Source organism: Urocitellus parryii, chromosome 9 (genome assembly GCF_045843805.1).
Source record: "Urocitellus parryii isolate mUroPar1 chromosome 9, mUroPar1.hap1, whole genome shotgun sequence".
NCBI lineage: Eukaryota > Metazoa > Chordata > Mammalia > Rodentia > Sciuridae > Urocitellus > Urocitellus parryii.
In genome coordinates, this window is record NC_135539.1 from 88,042,014 (window position 1) to 88,064,176 (window position 22,163).

The window sequence follows — 22,163 nt, forward strand, 5'->3', positions numbered from 1 at the left end:
GGACAACCTACAGGTTAAAGGCATGGAGACAGCAAGTTAGCCTTGCATTAGAAAAACTTATTCAGGGTTTGAACTAATAACACAGGGAAGTAAATCTGGTTCTGTGTCTAAATTCAGCCTTAGTTTTGATAGGCTAGTTGATTTGCTGGTGACTTTAAAAACCTTAAATCATTGCCATCATCAAACCTTGAGAAATGAGTCACCTATTTCTGTCAAGTGGAAAGAGGACAGAATCAACAGGGAAGAAAATTTTATTTTCAGACTTCAGATGTAATACAACAAACAGGGAGCTTATTTACCAGGAAACATTTTGGGTTTTTTTTTTCCAGAATTTTTAGTGTTCCCTAATATACTCTGAATTTATAATGTCTCCCAAAGACCCAAATGTTAAAGCCTGGATTGCCAGGGTGGTGCTATTGGGAACTGGCAGAACCTTCATAAGGTGGGACCACGTGGAAGGATGTTAAGTCACAGGGACAATGCATATGAAGAAAATTGTGAGAGCCCAATCCCATCCTATGCCTCCCTTAAATTTCTGGCCACCATAAGGTAAAGCAGCTTACTTACTTATAATGTACTGCCTTCCTATGAGGTCAAAGCAACAGGGCCAATTGACCATGTACTAAAACTTCAGAAAATGTGACTCAAAATTAACCTTTCCTTTCCTAAAAAATATATATATTTATCTCAAGTATTACAGTAACAGAAAGTTGAGCAACATAGTCCCTTAAATAACATGAAAGGCAAGCAATTTTAAGGATCTATATTGCCATCAGGTCTCTTTTCCCTGAAACTTTTGCCATAAAAAGGAGCCAAGGAACTTGTTTGGCATAACTAGGTGGTCCTAGGAAGGAAAACATAGATTGCCTGTCACAAGTTTTCCCTTTAATGATTATTAGACCATTTTGGTATCTGAAATACAACTTCCATGTTATTTTCTCTATAACAATCATGCAGGATGAATATTGTCATCCTAATTTTTCAGATGCATAAACTAAGGCCCAGAGGTTTTATAACACTTGCCCAAGTCCCTCATTCATAAAGTGATGATCTAGGATTTGTACTTCAGTCTTTGACCTTCATCCCTGGCCTTTAGGTTAGGTCTTTTCTTCCAGTGACACTTGATAGTCTCATTACCTGAACCTTTCTTTCTTTTCCTATACAAATGAAGAGGCCTGCCTCATGAGATCATGGGGTTGATATGAACATTAAGTACAATGTACATAAACATAATTTATGAATTTTACAGACAAATGTTTTTATTTTAACATCTATAAAAAGTATCATTGATTGGTCTAAGAGAATAGAGGTTATTTGGGTTTAGATTAGCTATTTTTATGGTAATATAAATATTATCAACCTTTGTTTCCTGTCCCCTACCTCCAAACACTGCCCTCTCCAATCTGGAGAATCCTGAAGATTTATAGTGAAACATGCAGCTGTGAAGCCCACTTTCTCATTCTCCAAAGACACACTCAGCCACACACCTACTCATATGTTAAGCCAGAGGAAGGATACGTGAGAAAACACTATTCATACATCTGAGTCAGTTTTATCCTAACACCCATAATACTCCCAGACTTTGAACAATCAAAGTTGCAAATTATTCCCAAGTGCAATGACTTCATATGATCGATATGAGTTACAGGACTTGCCACCCACTCTGAGGTCTACTGGAAGCAAGCCAAAGAAAAATATGAGCTCAGATCCATCTTTTTTGTGGATAGGTTGGGGACTTATTACTACTTCTCCCAAGTTTGATCAGGCTTCATAAAATTAAATTTTCCATTTTCCATCATCTGCCTATTTCTTATGTGGGTAAGCAGCCAAATCCAGCTAGTCAGTATGCAGACAAGGTCTGATGGCAACAGACTTTTCCAACATTTTTTTTTTAATTTATTTTTTTTAGTTCTCGGCGGACACAACATCTTTGTTGGTATGTGGTGCTGAGGATCGAACCCGGGCCGCACGCATGCCAGGCGAGCGCGCTACCGCTTGAGCCACATCCCCAGCCCCTTTCCAACATTTTTTAATGGTCCTAAGACAAATACAATTTTGAGCTTAGGGCTTTCTTTGATGTATACTACTATATTAAGAAAATTGAAAATCAGATACAGAAAAGCTCTACCATATTTATTGCACTCCACTAAAGCAGTTTCCATGTGCTACAATCAAAGATAAAGACAGACAGACAAACACAAAGTATCCAAAATTTAGCAAAAAATGTAGTTACACGGGGAGCAATTCCTTCCTTTTCTCTTATGTCCTGTGGTCCATAGGAAAAGCACTCCTATAAGGTGGGGCTCTGTGAGCCTGTGAAGAACACTTACAAGCAAATTATGAAAACCTTTTATGTATTTAAAGGGGAAGATGTTTTCCATGTCTTGCTAGACTCCAATGCACAGAAAACAGGAGAAGGGAGTATCTGAGTAAAAGAGGCCAAGCTTACTTCCTATTACACATTAGCAATGTGTTAAGATTCTCTGGTGTGCTTATATCACAGAACATAGAAGAGAGTAATGGGAGATTAGTTAGCTGCTACAGTCAGTAATCACCTCAGCCACTATTTTGGATGAAAGTTGTCTGGCTCTCGAATGTCACTTTCCTCATTCACTGCTCCCTGAGTAGCCTCCCAGGACAGATCAACCTCTATAGAGGCTTTCCTCCAAGGTTGATGAGTTTTCACAGATCTCAAAGTGCTTGGAGACTAGGAATGGAAATGAACCTCTGTGTAAATGCCAGAATGCTAGACAGAATATACTTCAGGACCCTAAGAACGTAGTAGGCGAGTATGACAGTTCAGAGGGAGGAGTGAGCAAAGCTCTGTGGTAACAGAGCACGTACAGAAGAGGAAAAGGAGCTTACGCTGTCAGTAAAAGATAAATCTGTAAAGATCTCTGAGGTATGTGCCTAAGATAAAACCTTATTTCATGACAGGGAACACATAATGGTTGAGGAGGAGGAAAAGAGTGTTGCAAGGGAAAGGAAAAGCCACGATCAATCACATCAAGACAGAAATGTATGGAGCAAGTTCATAGACTCATTCAACAAGAGAAACAGTGGATGAAGAACAGTGATTTAAAGATTAGTGATTCTCCATCAGGAAGTACCCTAAGTAATTTACATGCAACATCTTGCTCAGCTTTGTTATAAAGTAATTACCAGAATAAGTCGAGAATAATCACCACAGCCACTTTACAAATGGAAATGCAGATTTCCTATAGTCAACTGGCCAATGTGCCTAGAAAGGGAGATTAGTTAGCACTCCTCAGACATCCTGAGAGCCTTCTTTTGAAGAAAACCATGAGAGATAAGGTTGTAAAGGCGAGTTGAAGGTTGAAATCAGGAACCCTAATCTAAAGATAAGATACAGAAGCCATAGAGGATGAATATTACCAAAGTTGAGCTTTGGAAAGTCAAAAGCTGTCCTGGAAACTTTTTAAAACTAGGTGTTTCATTTATTTACTGGATTCACCAACCAAAAGGGTGGAGGAAAAAGCGATTAGTTATTTCTGAGTCAGTATCTTTAAAGGGCTCGTTTCATCCCCACACCTCCAGACTCATTTTAGTCACCCAGAAAATTGAAATGAACTTTTCTAAATGACTGCGAATCCTAAACACAGAAGCAGGGTAGGATTAGTGGGGGGCTAAGAGCTGGGCTCAACCCACAAGATAGTAAATAGGTGTTGGGGTTTATATTTCACACAAAGAGGTAAGAAACTGCATTTGGAGCCATCCAACCTTCCCTCTATAGGAAATTGTAGGCATATCAATTTTATATGGGAAAAGATACTGTACACTAAAGACTTAGGTTTTGACAGAAGGATGGAAAACCGGAAGAGTGAAGTCTTGTTGAAGCCTCCTCCAGCCTACTTTGCTCATTGCTTCCTCAGAAATACTGAGATTGGGTGGGAGGCCCTCTCCCACAAAAGAAATCCATGTGGCTGTGCCTTTCAAGTTCTATAATGACCAGGAGTAAAGCTGTCATATCACCATCTCACCAAACTGAACAGGACACCAAGGATCATGTGTAGAGAGCTCAGTCCTAAACTTAAGCAACTGACAGAATGAAAGTGTCAATTACTAAAATAGGAAAAACTGAGAAGGAAGAGAAGTTCAGTTTAGTTGCATTATGTTTGAGATGAATACTGGCAATAAGATGGAGATGTGAAATAGTAGTTGGATATGTAAGTCAAGAATCTAGGAGAGAGATGGATGTTAGAGATATACATCTGGAAATCATCAGCACTGGATGCATTTAAAACCATGGAATTAGCTATGATCAGTACTGAGAGGGCAAGGGACTGTGGCCCAAGAATAGACCCTGAAATTCAAGGTGAGTAGTCAGCAAGGGACAAGAAAGTAGAAGAAAGAATAATAGAATATAAGCCCAAAGAAGCCAAGAAAAGGAAGTGTTTCAAGAATGAGGACATAGAGAACAGCATATGATGTGACTGATATATTGCATAAGATGAAGGCATATTTGAGCTCTCCCAAATGTATTAATTTCCTTGGTTTTGATATAGTATCTAAAGAATGCATACCAGTTTTTACTGATACACCAGAACTCAATTACTCATTCTCAATATTTAAAATTATATAAATGGGCTTTTTACTAATGGCCATCTTCACTTATAGTTTGTACATAAGGTATAAATCTAATTGTAGGATTCTAAAGGTACCTGCAACTCATCCCAAAGACATGTTAATTACCATCCATCAAGAGCTATCACTGACTGCATATCTACTGAGCCATAAGCTCTATGAGGGTGGAAATGTGCCTGATATGTTCAAACATATAGTTCTAGAACTTAAGAGATGTAATGTTTACTAGATTTTCAAAAACGTTGGTTAATAGCATAATTTAATCAATCACTAGTATTAGAACTAAAGGGAGATTAGTTTTTTTTTTTTTTTTTTTTTTTTTTAACTACACATAGTTTTTATTTTTTTTTTTTTTTTATTGGTCGTTCATAACATTACATAGTTCTTAATACATCATATTACACGGTTTGATTCAAGTGGATTATGAACTCCCGCTTTTACCCCGTATACAAATTGCTGTATCACATCAGTTACCCTTCCATTGATGGACATATTGCCTTTCTAGTGTCTGATGTATTCTGCTGTCTGTCCTATTCTCTACTATCCCCCCTCCCCTCCCCTCCCCTCCCCTCCCCTTTTCTCTCTATACCCCTTCTACTGTAAATCATGTCTTCCATTTGTATTCTCTTGACTTACCCCTCCTTACCTCTTATATGACATTTTGTATAACCCTGAGGATCGCCTTCCATTTCCATGCAATTTCCCTTCTCACTCCCTTTCCCTCCCACCTCTCATCCCTGTTTAATGTACATCTTCTTCTCAAGCTCTTCGTCCCTACCCTGTCCTTGTTTACTCCCCTTATATCAAAGGAGTCATTTGGTATTTGTTTTTTAAAGATTGACTAGCTTCACTTAGCATAATCTGCTCTAATGCCATCCATTTCCCTCCAAATTCTATAATTTTGTCATTTTTTAATGCAGAGTAATACTCCATAGTGTATAAATGCCACATTTTTTTTATCCATTCATCTATTGAAGGGCATCTAGGCTGGTTCCACAGTCTTGCTATCGTGAATTGAGCTGCTATGAACATCGATGTAGCAGTGTCCCTGTAGCATGCTCTTGTTAGGGCTTTAGGGAATAGACCGAGAAGGGGAATAGCTGGGTCAAATGGTGGTTCCATTCCCAGCTTTCCGAGAAATCTCCATACTGCTTTCCAAATTGGCTGCACCAATTTGCAGTCCCACCAGCAATGAACAAGAGTGCCCTTTTCCCCGCATCCTCTCCAGCACTTATTGTTGTTTGACTTCCTAATGGCTGCCAGTCTTACTGGAGTGAGATGGTATCTTAGGGTAGTTTTGATTTGCATTTCTCTGACTGCTAGCGATGGTGAGCATTTTTTCATGTACTTGTTGATTGATTGTATGTCCTCCTCTGAGAAGTGTCTGTTCAGGTCCTTGGCCCATTTATTGATTGGGTTATTTGTTATCTTATTGTCTAATTTTTTGAGTTCTTTGTATATTCTGGTTATTAGGGCTCTATCTGAAGTGTGTGGAGTAAAGATTTGTTCCCAGGATGTAGGCTCCCTATTTATCTCTCTTATTGTTTCTTTTGCTGAGAAAAAACTTTTTAGTTTGAGTAAGTCCCATTTGTTGATTCTATTTGTTAACTCTAGCGCTATGGGTGTCCTATTGAGGAATTTGGAGCCCGATCCCACAGCGTGTAGATCATAACCAACTTTTTCTTCTATCAGATGCCGTGTCTCTGATTTAATATCAAGCTCCTTGATCCATTTTGAGTTAACTTTTGTGCACGGCGAGAGATAGGGATTCAGATTCATTTTGGTGCAAATGGATTTCCAGTTTTCCCAGCACCATTTGTTGAAGATGCTATCCTTCCTCCATTGCATGCTTTTAGCCCCTTTATCAAAAATAAGATAGTTGTAGTTTTGTGGATTGGTTACTGTGTCCTCTATTCTGTACCATTGGTCCACCCGCCTGTTTTGGTACCAGTACCATGCTGTTTTTGTTACTATTGCTCTGTAGTATAGCTTGAAGTCTGGTATCGCTATACCGCCTGATTCACACTTCCTGCTTAGTATTGTTTTTGCTATTCTGGGTCTTTTATTATTCCATATGAATTTCATGATTCTTTTATCTATTTCTACAAGATATGCTGTTGGGATTTTGATTGGCATTGCATTGAACTTATAGAGAACTTTTGGTAATATCGCCATTTTGATGATGTTAGTTCTGCCTATCCATGAGCAGGGTATGTTTTTCCATCTTCTAAGGTCTTCTTCTATGTCTTTCTTTAGGGTTCTGTAATTTTCATTGTATAAATCTTTCACCTCTTTTGTTAGGTTGATTCCCAAGTATTTTATTTTTTGGGGGGATATTGTGAATGGAGTAGTTGTCCTCATTTCCGTTTCAGAGGATTTGTCGCTCATATACAGGAACGCCTTTGATTTATGCGTGTTGATCTTATATCCTGCCACTTTGCTGAATTCATTTATTAGCTCTAATAGCTTCTTTGTAGACCCTTTTGGGTCTGCTAGGTATAGAATCATATCATCTGCAAATAGTGATAATTTAAGTTCTTCTTTTCCTATTTTTATGCCTTTAATTTCTTTTGACTGTCTAATTGCTCTGGCCAGTGTTTCGAGGACTATGTTGAACAGAAGTGGTGAGAGAGGGCATCCCTGTCTTGTACCAGATCTTAGAGGGAATGCCTTCAATTTTTCTCCATTCAGAATGATGCTGGCCTGTGGCTTATCATAGATTGCTTTTACAATGTTGAGGTATGATCCTGTTATCCCTAATTTTTCTAGCGTTTTGAACATAAAGGGATGCTGTACTTTGTCGAATGCTTTTTCTGCATCTATCGAGATGATCATATGGTTCTTATTTTTAAGTCTATTGATGTGGTGGATAACATTTATTGATTTCCGTATATTGAACCAACCTTGCATACCAGGGATGAATCCTACTTGATCATGGTGTATTATTTTTTTGATATGTATTTGAATCCGATTCGCCAGAATTTTATTGAGGATTTTTGCATCAAGGTTCATTAGAGATATTGGTCTGTAGTTTTCTTTCTTTGAAGTGTCTTTGTCTGGTTTCGGAATCAGGGTGATGTTGGCCTCGTAGAATGAATTTGGAAGTTCTCCCTCTTTTTCTATTTCCTGAAATAGCTTGAAAAGTATTGGTGTTAGTTCCTCTTTAAAGGTTTTGTAAAACTCTGCTGTATACCCATCCGGTCCTGGGCTTTTCTTAGTTGGTAGTCTTTTGATGGTTTCTTCTATTTCCTCTATTGTTATTGGTCTGTTTAGGTTGTCTATATCCTCCTGGCTCAATCTGGGCAGATCGTAAGACTCAAGGAATTTATCTATGCCTTCACTATCTTCTATTTTATTGGAGTATAAGGATTCAAAGTAATTTCTGATTATCTTCTGTATTTCTGTAGTGTCTGTTGTGATATTGCCTTTTTCATCCCGTATGCTAGTAATTTGGGTTCTCTCTCTTCTTCTCTTCGTTAGCATGGCTAAGGGTCTGTCAATTTTATTTATTTTTTCAAAGAACCAGCTTTTAGTTTTGTCAATTTTTTCAATTGTTTCTTTTGTTTCAATTTCATTAATTTCAGCTCTGATTTTAATTATTTCTTGCCTTCTACTTCTTTTGCTGTTGTTTTGCTCTTCTTTTTCTAGGATTTTGAGATGAAGTATGAGATCATTTATTTGTTGTTTTTTTCTTTTTTTGAGGAATGAACTCCAAGCAATGAATTTTCCTCTTAGAACTGCTTTCAATGTGTCCCAAAGATTCCGATATGTTGTGTCTGTGTTTTCATTTAACTCTAGGAATTTTTTAATTTCCTCCTTGATGTCTTCTAATACCCATTGATCACTCAGCAACCTATTGTTCATTCTCCAGGTGATGCTTGATTTTTCCTTTCTTCTTTTATCATTGATTTTCAGTTTCATTCCATTATGATCAGACAAGATGCATGGTATTATCTCTACCTCTTTGTATTGTCTAAGAGTTGCCCTGTGACATAGTATATGGTCTATTTTTGAGAAGGTTCCATGTGCTGCTGAGAAAAAAGTGTAGCAACTTGATGTTGGGTGGTATAGTCTATATATGTCAATTAAGTCTAGGTTGTTAATTGTGTTATTGAGTTCTATAGTTTCCTTATTTAACTTTTGTTTGGAAGATCTGTTCAGTGGTGAGAGAGGTGTGTTGAAGTCTCCCATGTTTACTGTATGGTGGTCTATTAGACTCTTGAACTTGAGAAGAGTTTGCTTGATGAACACGGCTGCACCATTATTTGGGGCATATATATTTATGATTGTTATGTCTTGTTGGTGTATGGTTCCCTTGAGCAGTATGAAGTGTCCTTCTTTGTCCCTTTTGATTAGCTTTGGCTTGAAATCTATTTTATTAGATATGAGTATGGACACTCCTGCTTGTTTCCGTGGTCCATATGAGTGATATGATTTTTCCCAACCTTTCACCTTAAGTCTATGTACATCTTTTCCTATCAAATGCGTCTCCTGTAGACAGCATATTGTTGGGTCTTGTTTTGTGATCCATTCTACTAGCCTGTGTCTCTTAATTGGTGAGTTTAAGCCATTAACATTTAGGGTTATTATTGAGATATGGTTTGTTCTTCTATCCATACTTGTTTATTGATGTTACTAAACCTGATTTGTTATCCTCTATGACTACTTTCCCCCCTTTACTGTCCTACCTCCCATTGTTGGTTTTCAATGTTGTTTTCCATTTCCTCTTCCTGTAATGTTTTGCCAAGGATTTTTTGAAGAGATGGTTTTCTAGCTGCGAATTCTTTTAACTTTTGTTTATTGTGGAAGGTTTTAATTTCATCTTCTAACCTGAAGCTTAATTTCGCCGGATACACGATTCTTGGTTGGAGCCCATTGTCTTTCAGTGTTTGAAATATGTTATTCCAGGATCTTCTAGCTTTCAGAGTCTGTGTTGAGAGATCAGCTGTTATCCTGATTGGTTTACCCCTAAATGTAATCTGCTTTCTTTCTCTTGCAGCTTTTAAAATTCTCTCCTTATTCTGTATGTTGGACATCTTCATTATAATGTGTCTAGGTGTGGATCTCTTATGATTTTGCACATTCGGCGTCCTGTAGGCTTCTAGGATTTGGGATTCTGTCTCAATCTTCAATTCTGGGAAGTTTTCTCGTATTATTTCACTGAATAGACTGTTTATTCCTTTGGAATGGAGCTCTGTGCCTTCCTGTATCCCAATGACTCTTAAATTTGGTCTTTTGATATTGTCCCATAATTCTTGGATGTTCTGCTCATGGTTTCTTAGCAGACTTGCTGAGCTGTCTATGTTCTTTTCCAGTTGAAATACTTTGTCTTCATTGTCTGATGTTCTCTCTTCTAAGTGATCTACTCTGCTGGTAGTATTCTCAATTGAGTTTTTAAGTTGGTTTATTGTTTCCTGCATTTCTAGAATTTCAATTTGTTTGTTTTTTATTACCTCTATCTCCCTGTGAAATTGATCTTTGACTTCCTGGATTTGTTTGTCAATGTGATCTTTCATTGTCTGATTTTGCTGTCTCATGTCTTCCTTGAGACTCCAGATCATCTGAAGCATATATATCCTGAACTCTTTATCTGATATTCCATCTGTTGCAGCTATTACCTCTTCTAAAGTTGAGTTGACCTGCATTGCTTGTGGTCCTTTCTTTCCTTGTCTTTTCATACTGCCCGCGTTTCTTTCTGCTTGGTGCAACTGTTGTGTTTTGAAATTTACCCCCTATTTATTTATGTTGCTCTTGTATACTTGAAAAGTCTCCCTTGCAGGTGCGGGCGGCGGCTGTGCCCCTACTCCAATTGGGGTGACGTGTCTATCACGCTGGCGGCTCTCTGGGCCTGTTCCGGGAGTGGAAGGCGGCTCTGCTCTGTCCCTATTCCAATTGGGGTGTCGTGACTACAATGCTGGCAGATCGCTGGGCCTCTTCCGGGCGTGGGCGGTGGGATTGGCTGGCGGGATTCCACCTAATGGCAGTCCCTAACCTCCCTGCTTGCTAATTAATGGCTTCTCTGAGGCGCCACGCCTTCTGTAGCTGCGGGGCAGGCCGCGCGAATCAGTTGGCCTGGATCTCCGGGGTCCTGCTGCTGGCTGTTTTGATGTTACAAGCTGTTGGAGAGTGGTGGTGTATTCTTCAGCTTTCCCGGATGGTGGCCACTGACTGCCTGGATGGAGTGTCCGCTGTTTTGATGTTGCACTCTGAAGGAGAGTGGTGGTGTATCCTTCAGCTTTCCCGGATGGTGGCCGCTGACTGCCTCGGTGGAGTGTCCGCTGTGGGGGATGGGACTGTACCGCTTCCTTCCCCTTCTGAGAACCCGTGCTCGGTCCAAGGGTCCGTGTGGGCTTGGCTGGTGGGATTCCACCTAATGGCCTTCCCTAACCTCCCTGCTTGCCAATTAATGGCTTCACTGAGGCGCCACGCCTTCTGTAGCCGCAGGGCAGGCCACGCGAATCAGTTGGCCTGGCTCTCCGGGCCCTGCTGCAGGCTGCTGGGATCCCTGGCACTCTATCACTTTGATTTTTTCTGCTTGCCCCTCCCCCAGCGCTGGCTAGCCAGGTTTCCTTTTGGCTGCTACTGGGAGGAGGGGTTGGAGGTCAGGTGTCTCTGGTTTCCCCCTAGCCTGTATGGAGGCTCAGCTTGATACTCCCTCTCCCGGCAAGCCTAGGAGAGATTTTATGCGAATTCCCGCTGTCTGGGGGGTGAGCTGAATGACACCGACCTGTTTTGATGTCGCACTCTGAAGGAGAGTGGCGGTGTATCCTTCAGCTTTCCCGGATGGTGGCCGCTGACTGGCTCGGCGGAGTGTCCGCTGTGGGGGATGGGACTGTACCGCTTCCTTCCCCTTCTGAGAACCCGTGCTCGGCCCAAGGGTCCGTGTGGGCTTGGCTGGTGGGATTCCACCTAATGGCCTTCCCTAACCTCCCTGCTTGCCAATTAATGGCTTCACTCAAGGGAGATTAGTTAGCACTCCTGTTAGACTTACTGCAAAGAGGCAGCCAGCAATTCAGCACTATCATGGACAGGTGTAGAACATCTCTGCTAATGGAACTACATCACCCTCTGGCTCCCAAGGCTTTCAGTACTCATATAATATTTACTATGAATTAAATCTTCACATGCACATGATTCACTACCACATAGATTCAGATGGACAAAAGGTGACCTACAGTCTCTCCCAACAAAGTAATTGTGAATGCAAAGTCTAAAAATACACAGATCTGGCACATGTTTATCCAGCTTTTTCATTTTTGTGACCAAAAGCCCTCACAAAAACAATTTTAGAGGAGGAAAAGTTTATTCGGCACTCACGGTTTCAGAGGTTTCAGTCCATAACTGGGCTTGAGGTGAAGCAGAATATCATGGCAGAAAGGTGTGAGAGAGGAAAGCAGCTCAGGACATCACACCAGAAAGCAGAGAGAAAGAGAGACTCCCCTCACGGTGGACAGAACTTCTACCCCAAAGGCACGCCCTCAATGACCCATCTACTCCAGCCACACTCTACCTGCCTATAGTTACCACCCAGTTAATCCCCATCAAGCGATTAATGCACTGATTAGGGTTAGGCCCTTATTTCACCTCTAAACTTCTTTGCAATCTTACATGAGCTGCAAAGGGGGACACCTCATATATAAAACATGACAGCATATTAATTCAATTTCCACCAAATTCCATCAGATGTAATCTGTTAAAATTTTTCACTAATATGGAGGGTTATTAGCATTAGAGTAAGCAGTCAGATAGATAGATACGGGTGAGAATGGCAAGAGCCATATCTAACCACTTTTTGTGGTTTTGGATATATGTTGCTATGCCCTCAAGGTTTTACTGGTGTGTTTAACTTCTCCATTAAGAGAAGTATACAAGAAAAAACTATCTTCCTTTTTCCTCACAAAAGAGTTAGATATGTGCAGTACCTAATGATTGTATGACTTGGACTTCATTATAATATCATTTACATGGCAGTTTTTATCCCCTTCTGGACTTTTAGAAAATTGATAGGATATTTTCAAGATGGCTGACCCTGCACAGGTGCATCTCAAGACCCAAAAGGGGGAGAAGAAAAATCAGGAAGTAGAATAAAAAGGACCCCCCACTATTAAATAAATATGAGGAGACAGGACTTGCATTGGATAAAAACCAAAATTGTGAAAGAATGCTCACTACCTCTTGGTGAAGCTCACTCCACCTCCTTTAGAGTGTACTATACTTCTGCTTTGCTAAAAAAAAAAAAAAAAAAAAAAAAAAAAAAAACAACAACAAACTGCTCCTTCTTAAACTGCTTGAATCAAGTCTGAGTATCTTAATTGAAATCTTTTTTTTTTTTTTGGAGACGGGAAATGAGGACTTCCGCTCCCCCTACTTCCTGCCCTATAAAACTGTGTGGCCAGTTTTAGTGACAGTACTGGAAAATTATATATATAATCATACTCATAAAATCTAATTTCATAACATGCAATGTTAACTAACAATCAATGAGAAATAAGAAAACAAAATATTATGTGGTCCTATGTAATTAATGTGCTCCAAGGATGAGATTGATCCAAATCGTCAGTGGAATCTTTGGTAAATACAGAAAGTGGAAGATAAATGGAGTATAACATAAAGTGTGTGTGTGTGTATACTGTGTATGTTATAGTCACCACTGAAATAATAATGATCAGACTATATTGCTGTATGGAATACCTTGAGGTTATTTCATGGCAAAGTGTAATGTTGATAAAAAGATCTGTAGACAACAACTTGCATGTGGGACAATGGTTCTAAGTAGAGAATATTTCTATTCCTGTACTTACTTTCTTTCTCCACGCCCCCTACCCCCCACCCCCCCACCTCACTTCCACCCCCCACCCCACCCCCGCACTGTGCAACCCTCTTCAGTGCCAGCAGCCTACAGGCAGAGGCCAGGAAATGGTTTGGGGGCCACAGTTTGCTCTGGCATGGGACACTATGAGAGACCCAGGGGGACCGGCCTGCCATAAATCCAAACCTATGCATCTTACTTTTCTTAGTATCATCTTCTTTAACAAGGGGAACTGAACTGTAGACAAAGCATTAGATCCAGAGTCAAAGGACATGGAGTCAAACTTGAATGTGCCCTTTCCAAGGTCATCTTTCTAAAGGGAAGTAAAGAGGTCAGAGCCTCTGGAATCAGACACTCCTGCCTTTCATTCATTTCAGCCTTATAAGATTTGATTTCTTCATCTGTAAACTGGGAAGAAGAATAGCATTTCTGAAAAATTAAATGGATATTACTAAGTGAAAGAAGTCAATCTGGAAAAGAAGTCAACCAAAGTATGGTTCCAACTATGACATTCTAGAAAAAGCAAAACTATTGTGACAGTAAAATGATCAGTGTTTGCTAAAGGTTAGGAGGCAGGGAAAGATGAATAGGTGGAGCATAGAGAATTTTTAAGGCAATGAAAGAAGATTCACATAATTCAAAAATTTGTACAAACCCAGAGAATGCACAACTTTAAGAAGAAATACTTGATCTCACTCTAGTCAGAATGGCTGCTATTATGAAGACAAACAACAATAAGTGCTGGCAAGGATGTGGGGAAAGGTATACTCATACACTGCTGGTGGAGCTGCAAACTGGTGCAGTCAATATGGAAAGCAGTATGGCGATTTCTTGGAAAATTGGGAATGAAACCATCATTTGACCCAGCTATCCCTCTCCTCAGTCTATACACAAAAGACTTAAAAACAGCATACTACAGGGACACAGCCACATCGATGTTTATAGCAGCACAATTCACAATAGCTCAACTGTGGAACCAACCTAGATGCCCCTCAGTGGATGAATGGATAAAAAAAAATGTGGCATATGTACACAATGGGATATTACTCAGCAATAAAAGAGAATAAAATCATGACATCTGCAGATAAATGGATGGAGTTAGAGAAGATAATGTTAAGTGAAGTTAGCTAATCCCCCCCAAAAAAACAAATACCAAATGTTTTATCTGATATAAGGAGGCTGATTCATAGTGGGGTAGGGAGAGGGAGCATGGGAGGAATAGACAAACTCTAAAGAGGACAGAGGGATGGGAGGGGAAGGAAGTGGGTATGGGGTTAGAAATGATGGTGGAATGTGATGGACATTATTATCCGAAGTACATGTATGAAGACACAAATTGGTGTGAGTATACTTTGTATACAACCAGAGATATGAAAATTGTGCTCTATATGTGTAGTAAGAATTGCAATGCATTCTGCTGTCATATATAAATAAAAAATTAATAAGAAAAGAATGAATTACTGATACATGCTGCAAAATGGTTAAGTCAAATAAGCCAAATATTGTGGGATTCCACTTATGTGAAAAGTCCAGAATTGGCAAATTTATAGAGACAAACAGCATATTAGTAATTATTTAGGGATCTTAGGGTGAGACGATAAGGATTGACTGCTAAAGTGTATGGAAATTCTTTTAAGAAGTTAAAGATGCTCTAAAATTAGATTTTTGTGATTGTTGTACAATACCGTGAATACATTAAAAACATTGAATTATACAATTTAAATAGCTGAATCATGGGTAAATTATATTTTAATAAAGCTGTCTTTTAAGAAAGAATAAAAACTATTGTAAACTATGGACCTTAGGTTATCATGATGCCTAGATTAATTAATTGAACAAATTACTATTATTTTGTTAACAATTCTACTATTCTGATGAGATTTGTTGACAATGAGAGGGGCTGCACATATATGAGAGCAAGGGTACATGGAAAATATCTGTACCAAAAAAGAATAGTACCTCTGGCCTTGAATAAGAAGTATACAGACACAATACGTAAGGGTCTAGCACAGAGTCTACCAATAGTTGATGTTCAATAAGTAAATGCTATTACTGCATCTTATTTCTTAGCCTACTGCAGGCCAAACACTGCTAATTAGAATGAAATGTCAGAGCCACTACAAGTCACATTGGTGGTGGCACAATGTTACAGAGGAATACAGAAGAAAGATAGAAATGAGCATGAGAATTCAAAATATGTGTTGTTCTGAGACTATGTGGTAAGGGAGAAAACAGGACTCTGTATTTTAACAGTACATAGCATTACTATCAATGATGCAATGTAAAAAACAAAATAGGGCCACTGGGCTAAGAAAAGTTAGGTTGAATCCCAGCTCTCCCTGCTTCCCACTTTAATTTCAGAACCTTTACTAAGTCCCTTCATTTCCCAGAACTGGATCCCATTATCAGTACCAGCAACAGGCCCAACTACTCTGTTCCACAGCAGCAAAAAGGATGAGGGCCTCTCTGACCTGGCCCATCCTGTTGTAAATAACTTAGTAGGTCCCATAGAAACCCAAAGAACAGTAAATAACACTTCATTTGTTACAACTGAAAATGATCAGTCTCTTTAAACCATAAAAATGGAGACAATACACACCTCAAAAGGCAACAGAGAGAACTGAATGAAGTAATGCACACAAAGATTTAGCACAGACCCATAAATGCTAGTGTGTATATAAATACTTTCTAAATTGACAGCTGACACTTGCTGCTATTCTTACCTTGCTATTGTGTCTCTGTTCTGAACACTGAGCAGAATTCTATTCCATTTCTGAGCATTACCTATGCCAGGTCTTGTGAGTGAGCTGCTTCTTAACAAAGCATTTGACACATATGGACTTTCATAAACATCTTTTGAAAGAAAGAATGGATAGATACACACCTCTCTCCCTTGCCTCCATTGATTTGCTTCATTTTAGCAACACTTTTTTAGGTCTGGATCCTGTTTAATGCTTGTTGGTCCCTTATCCAGAGCCTGAAGCCCACACTCAGCAGTGAGTCTGGTAGCTGGGTCCTTTTTCTCATTGAAGATCATCCAATTAACATTTTCTTTCCTGCCTGGACATACAGGTATACCATGTCCCAGATTCTTTGCCTTTGGATGTCATTCATGTACTATTATACTATTTAACTATTTCTTCTTGAAACCTCTATTAGTAGTTATTTCCCTGGATTAATAATTGTAGTACAATTTGGGTGTCTGTCTACCTCTGACACTTAATTTCTGCTATCAATACATACAAAAGGCTCAGCTCTGTCACCATATTCTGCATATCAGCAGCCACAACTAAGATCATAGTTGGTCCACCCAATTGCAAATAATTAAATAGGCCCTGTAGATACCCGAGGTACAATAAATCATGCTCCATTTGTCACAATTGTGGTGACTTCTGGAATTCAGTCTAGGTGTATCTGGAAGATAGATGGGTCAGGCTTGCAAGAAATAATCTGCCTATGTATTAAGAAGTCTCCTGGAGAAAAAATTATTCCCAAGAAAAAAAGAATTAAAATGAGTCAAGTACAAAATTTAGACTGCATTAAAGAGGAAGGATTCCATGAGTTCAGATATGTTCTCTGGTCCAGGTCTTTCATATGTTCCCATCTGAGTTCTAAAAAGGAAGTGGGAGGAAGAGGTTATATGTAGGAAAACACTGGAAAATGTAGGAGAACCACATGGGCACCATGTGGAAAAGAGAACAGTAAGATGGATTTTCATTGTTATTGGCACACAAAGGATATCAGAGAATCTGGCATCTCTTAGGAATCTGTAGAACAAGACACCTTGGTTGTCTTACTCTCAGAAAAGATGCAGCAATAGCTAAAAGAAGTAAGAGTGGCACCCCATGGAAGCAGTTGGACAGAACAGAAGAACAGAAAATTACCCATTGATAGCAGGTCACTCATTTATGGGTCCTGGAAATATAAGTGAGGTACTTCCAAGCAGGGGTTATATCAGAAAAACCAATGATGATGATGATGATGATGATGGTGATGATAGTAATAACAATGAATTTTCCTATATCATTTGGGCACTGTACTAAAAGATGGTAAACAGTGTGATTAATAAATCAGCAAAAGAATGCAGAGTGAAGTATTTTTCTAGGGATTATGATTCTACAATTATTAGTGAGACCATGAGTCAAGAAAAACATAAATTATCTAGCCACTTTGTAGGAGAGAGCAGAAAAAAATATATTCATTTAGTCATCTATTTATTTTAAAAATCACCCCTAAGGACATAACTACATACCAGGTTGCTATAACAAGAAACAAATGATTCAGTTCTTAGAGGAAATCTCACATATATTTCAAATATAGTAGAAATTTATGTGCTATGACAGAGACATGAAGTGATATGGGAGCATGGATCTATCTACTTCATAGAAGTTAGGTTGAAAACATAACCTTTGGAGTAGACATTCCCAAGCAAAATAAAAGAGGAAAATATTCACTGTAAAGAATTTTTCAGGGTTCTAAAGTAAACACATGAGAAAAAAAAATCAGGTACAGTTAAATTTACCCTTGTATATTCCTAAAATAATCCATGAAGTATACATGGATTTTTGTGCAGAATTCTATACTTTAAAGTTTGAGGACCACTAAGCTAACCTGAAGGACAGAACAAAAGAATCTGTGTCAACATGGTTTATGCATGAAAACATTTATGCATTTGAGAGAAGTTCTTAAGGAGAAATATGCAGGAGAATCTATTGTTTCTACTTGCTAGAAGGATTCACTCCAAATTATTTTCATACAAAATTTATATGATAAACAGAGTTTCAAAATTCATGAAACAAAAATCTAATAGTATTGAATGGAGAAACAGAAAAATTCATAATGATAGTTGGTGATTTCAATTACGGGTATAGAAGACCTGACCTAACTGATATTTATAGAACATTCGACCCAACAACAGCAGATACACATTATTTTCAAGCACATTTGTAACAATCAGCAACCTAGACCAAATTTCAACTCATAAATCATCAAATATTAGTAAATCATAAAAATTAGAGCCATGTAGATTATGTTCTCAGAGTACCATACCAGGATAAATGAGATCTCAACAACAGAAAGATACCTGGGAATTCTCCAAGTGTTTTAAAATTTAAAACATTCTTCTAAAGTCACAATGAAAATTAGAGAATATTTTGAACTGAATGAAAATGGAAACACAACATACCAAATAATCTAGGACGCATCCAAGACATAGCATAGGACAAAGTCATAGCATTAAATACCTAACTTAAAAAAGAATATCTAGATTTTCATCTGTAGAAACTCAGGAAAGAAAAGCAAATTAAACTCAGAAAAAATAGAAAGAAATTAAGTCAACTGGAGCAATCAATGAAATCAGGTGAAGAAAACCAATAGAGGAAATCAAAGAAATCCATGAAAAAAGAATACTATTCAGAAATAAAAATGGGTGGAATAATTATACATTCAACATTGTGGATGCATTTTGAAAGTGATGTACAAAGAGTAAGAAACCAGATCCAAAGATGTACTATATGATTCCATCTATATGACATTCTAGAAAAGGCAAAAATATAAGGACAGAAAATAGATCAAAGGTTGCTTGGGACTGAGAATGGGGGAAAGTATTTACTGTATAAGAATGGCATTAAAAAACTTTTCTTGGTGATAGAAGAGTTCTGTATCTTGAACGTGTTGGTGGTTACACAATTGTATCATATTTGACAAAACTCATAGAACTGAGGAAAAAACAATTTTTTAATGTAAATTGAATACAAAACACTTTCAATGACCTTGATATATGTAGAAAGACACTGGAAAATATACATTTTATAAACATGGGCACCATGTGGAAAAGAGCACATTAATGAGAGAGGAGTTTTCACTGTACTAGGCATACAAAGGACATCAGAGAACCTGGCATCTCTTAAGCATCTACAGAACAAATAATACACACTGTTTTGTTTTTATTTGTCTATTGCTTTGAGATTAGATAAAACAGTGGAGTTTTATCATTGTAAAGGTCAGGGTGTAAAGTCAGCTATAAGTACAATGTAGGAATTATGAAGTTTTACTATACAGAGCAAAGGAGAAAATAAAAGAATAAAGATGTGTATTTCAGACCGACTTCAATAAAACTTGCTCAATTAAAAAGTGGTAGCATATTTTTAAATGTTTAACAGTTTTATTGAGCTATAATTTAAAATTTACCCTGTGTAAGTGCCCAATGCAATTATTTTAAGAAAAAAAGGTAATGTATAACCATCACCACAGTACAAATTTAGAACTCTGTCATTACCATAACAGGTTTCTTTTTGCTTATTAGCAATCAATCTCTGCTCCATCCTACACCTACTCCCAAACAACTACACGTGTGCTTTGTGTGTCAATAAATTTTTCTTTCCCAAAGTTATCATATAAATGAATTATATATGATCTTTAATGTCTGCCTCATTTCATTTCATTTAATGTTTTCTGAGGTTTTCCCACATTTTCAAGTATCTGTATTATTTCATTTTATTTTTTTTCAAACAGAATTTTAGTGTCATGGTATGCCACATTTTCTTTATCTATTCACCAGTTGATGGACATTTGAACTATTTTCAATTTTTATATTTTATGAATACTACTTCTGCAAATATTCAAGTCCAATATTTTTGTGGATATATACTTTGCAGATATGTAGGAGTAAAACTGTTTACCTCTGGTTAATTATATGAACTTTGTAAGAAATTGCCAAATTGTTTTTCAAAGTGTCTGTGCATTTAACATTTCCACAAGCAAACATGAGAAAGTTATAATTTCTTCACATCCTTACCAACACTTAGTATTATTTGTTTTTTATTATAGCCATTCTAAATATTTGTGTATAGTGGGCATCTCTGTATATCTAATTACATTTTACTAATGAGTAATCATATTGAACATTCTTTCATATTTTTGCCATGTTTGCATCTTTACAGTGAAAAAGTCTGTTCAAACTTTGGCCCATTTTATTAAATTATTTATTACATTGTATTACAATTTATTTCTTACATTGTAATAACTTTTATAGACACTAGATAAAAATCCCTTATCAGATATATATGATTTGCTTGTATTTTTCTCTCAGTATGCAGCTTGTTTTTTTTTAATTTTCTTAATAATTTCTTTAGAAATGGAAACTCTTTAAGTTTTGATTCAGTCTAATTTATCAATGGATGCAAAGTACCACAAGATCCATCATTTAAAATAAATTTTGCTAACATTTTAATCTGCTTATTATGTCTCTTCTTAAACCACCTTTTTTCTCAAATTCCATTTCCTTATTACGCTTCTCATCTAGCACTAGCATGTGGCTATGACTATGATCTCCTGCTGGCTGAGACAGAGAGCAGACAGATGATGTATCTCCTGGTCTTTTGCATCAACTCTTCATTTGCCAAGTAACATGATTCATTCATATTATTCACAGAGAAACTTAGGCTTCTTTAATATCTGCATCCTACAGACTTATCCAGAATGCTAAAGGAGAATGAATTGTCTAGTTTAGAGCTGAGAAAGTTGTGACACAGTTGGTTTCAATACAAAAGAAAAACCGGTATAAAGTTACATCTTTTTAAATGAATAAAGGAAGAGTAGATATTATAAAGAAGTGAAGAAGAGTAAAACAAAAAATGAATATGAGAGTTTGTAGTATAGCATAAAATTTCAGCTTAGGATCATACTAGAAGTAAGACACTATCCTTGAGATCATTGCCATGACAATCTTAGGAGGCAGAGCTCACTTACAGAGTAGGAGAATGAGGTTTGGAAGGATAAATGAGTTGTCCAAGGCACTATTTCCAGAGGGGAAGCTAAGATTCAAACTCTTAGAGATTGTCTAATTTTTCACAAGTACCATTTTCAGGAATAAAAATCCTTAATGTAAAACTATATTTTGGGGAAAAGAGATCTTTACAGAAAGAATTTCAACTGTATGGAATAACTGATGTCTCTTTTCAGTCTCTGTTGTATAGGTGGCAGAACTCAATAAAGGTGGAATGCCAAAGTTAAAATCTTTTAGATCTATTCTGACTGTCCCATTTCAGGGATGGAAAGTGACTTTACAATGAAATTAACATTAGCCCAGTGCACACTGCCATCTATCTTATCTCTCTTGCTTCATTTCTCAAAAACGAAAGCTGGAGTGAGTTTCGGTGGGTATCTTTACCTTTAGGCCTCTTGTTTTTTGGTTTTTGTTTGTTTTGGTTTTGGGTGTTTTTTTGGTCTTCATCTAGTAAAGAGATCATTTAGTTTAATTCCATTATTGAATTTAGTGTTAGATTCAGGGTACAATGTCACAAAAATCTCCTGAGCTTATCACATTATACTATCTGAAGACAAAGTTATATTTTTATCTTACTTCTATGATGTAATTTCAATTACACTCCCTGTCTTTCACTCACTTTCAAAAAAAAAAAAATAAGCAGGCCTTAAACAATTATGCAGAAAGTTATTCACAAGTTAATATGTTAATTATTTATCACTGATTTACTTTTTTAAATAGTTTTTAGACTTTTAGAAAAAAATAAAATAAACATGAAATATACACCAGAATAAAAATGGAACTCCAATTATGACATTTTTCTCTTTAAAAGGATCTTAAAACATGGTCATATAAAAATAATAAAATTTTCTATTTTTAATGCATGGAAATTTATTTAAGGAATCTTATGATCATTGGTTTATTTATCCTCACAAGTATTACAAAGAAAACACACTTAATATTATAAACTGATGACAAAAATAG

The 22,163-nt window shown here is 37.4% G+C and overlaps 1 protein-coding gene and 1 non-coding gene across 7 annotated transcripts in view; both read right to left on the reverse strand.

Annotated features, from left to right (window-relative positions):
- Rgs7 (regulator of G protein signaling 7) overlaps positions 1-22,163 on the reverse strand; it is a 461,036-nt gene that overhangs the window by 299,688 nt on the left and 139,185 nt on the right. The window lies entirely within an intron of this gene.
- On the reverse strand, positions 13,472-13,606 carry LOC113184169 (small nucleolar RNA SNORA42/SNORA80 family). Its single transcript, XR_003300957.2, has one exon. It is a non-coding gene; the product is annotated as a small nucleolar RNA SNORA42/SNORA80 family (small nucleolar RNA).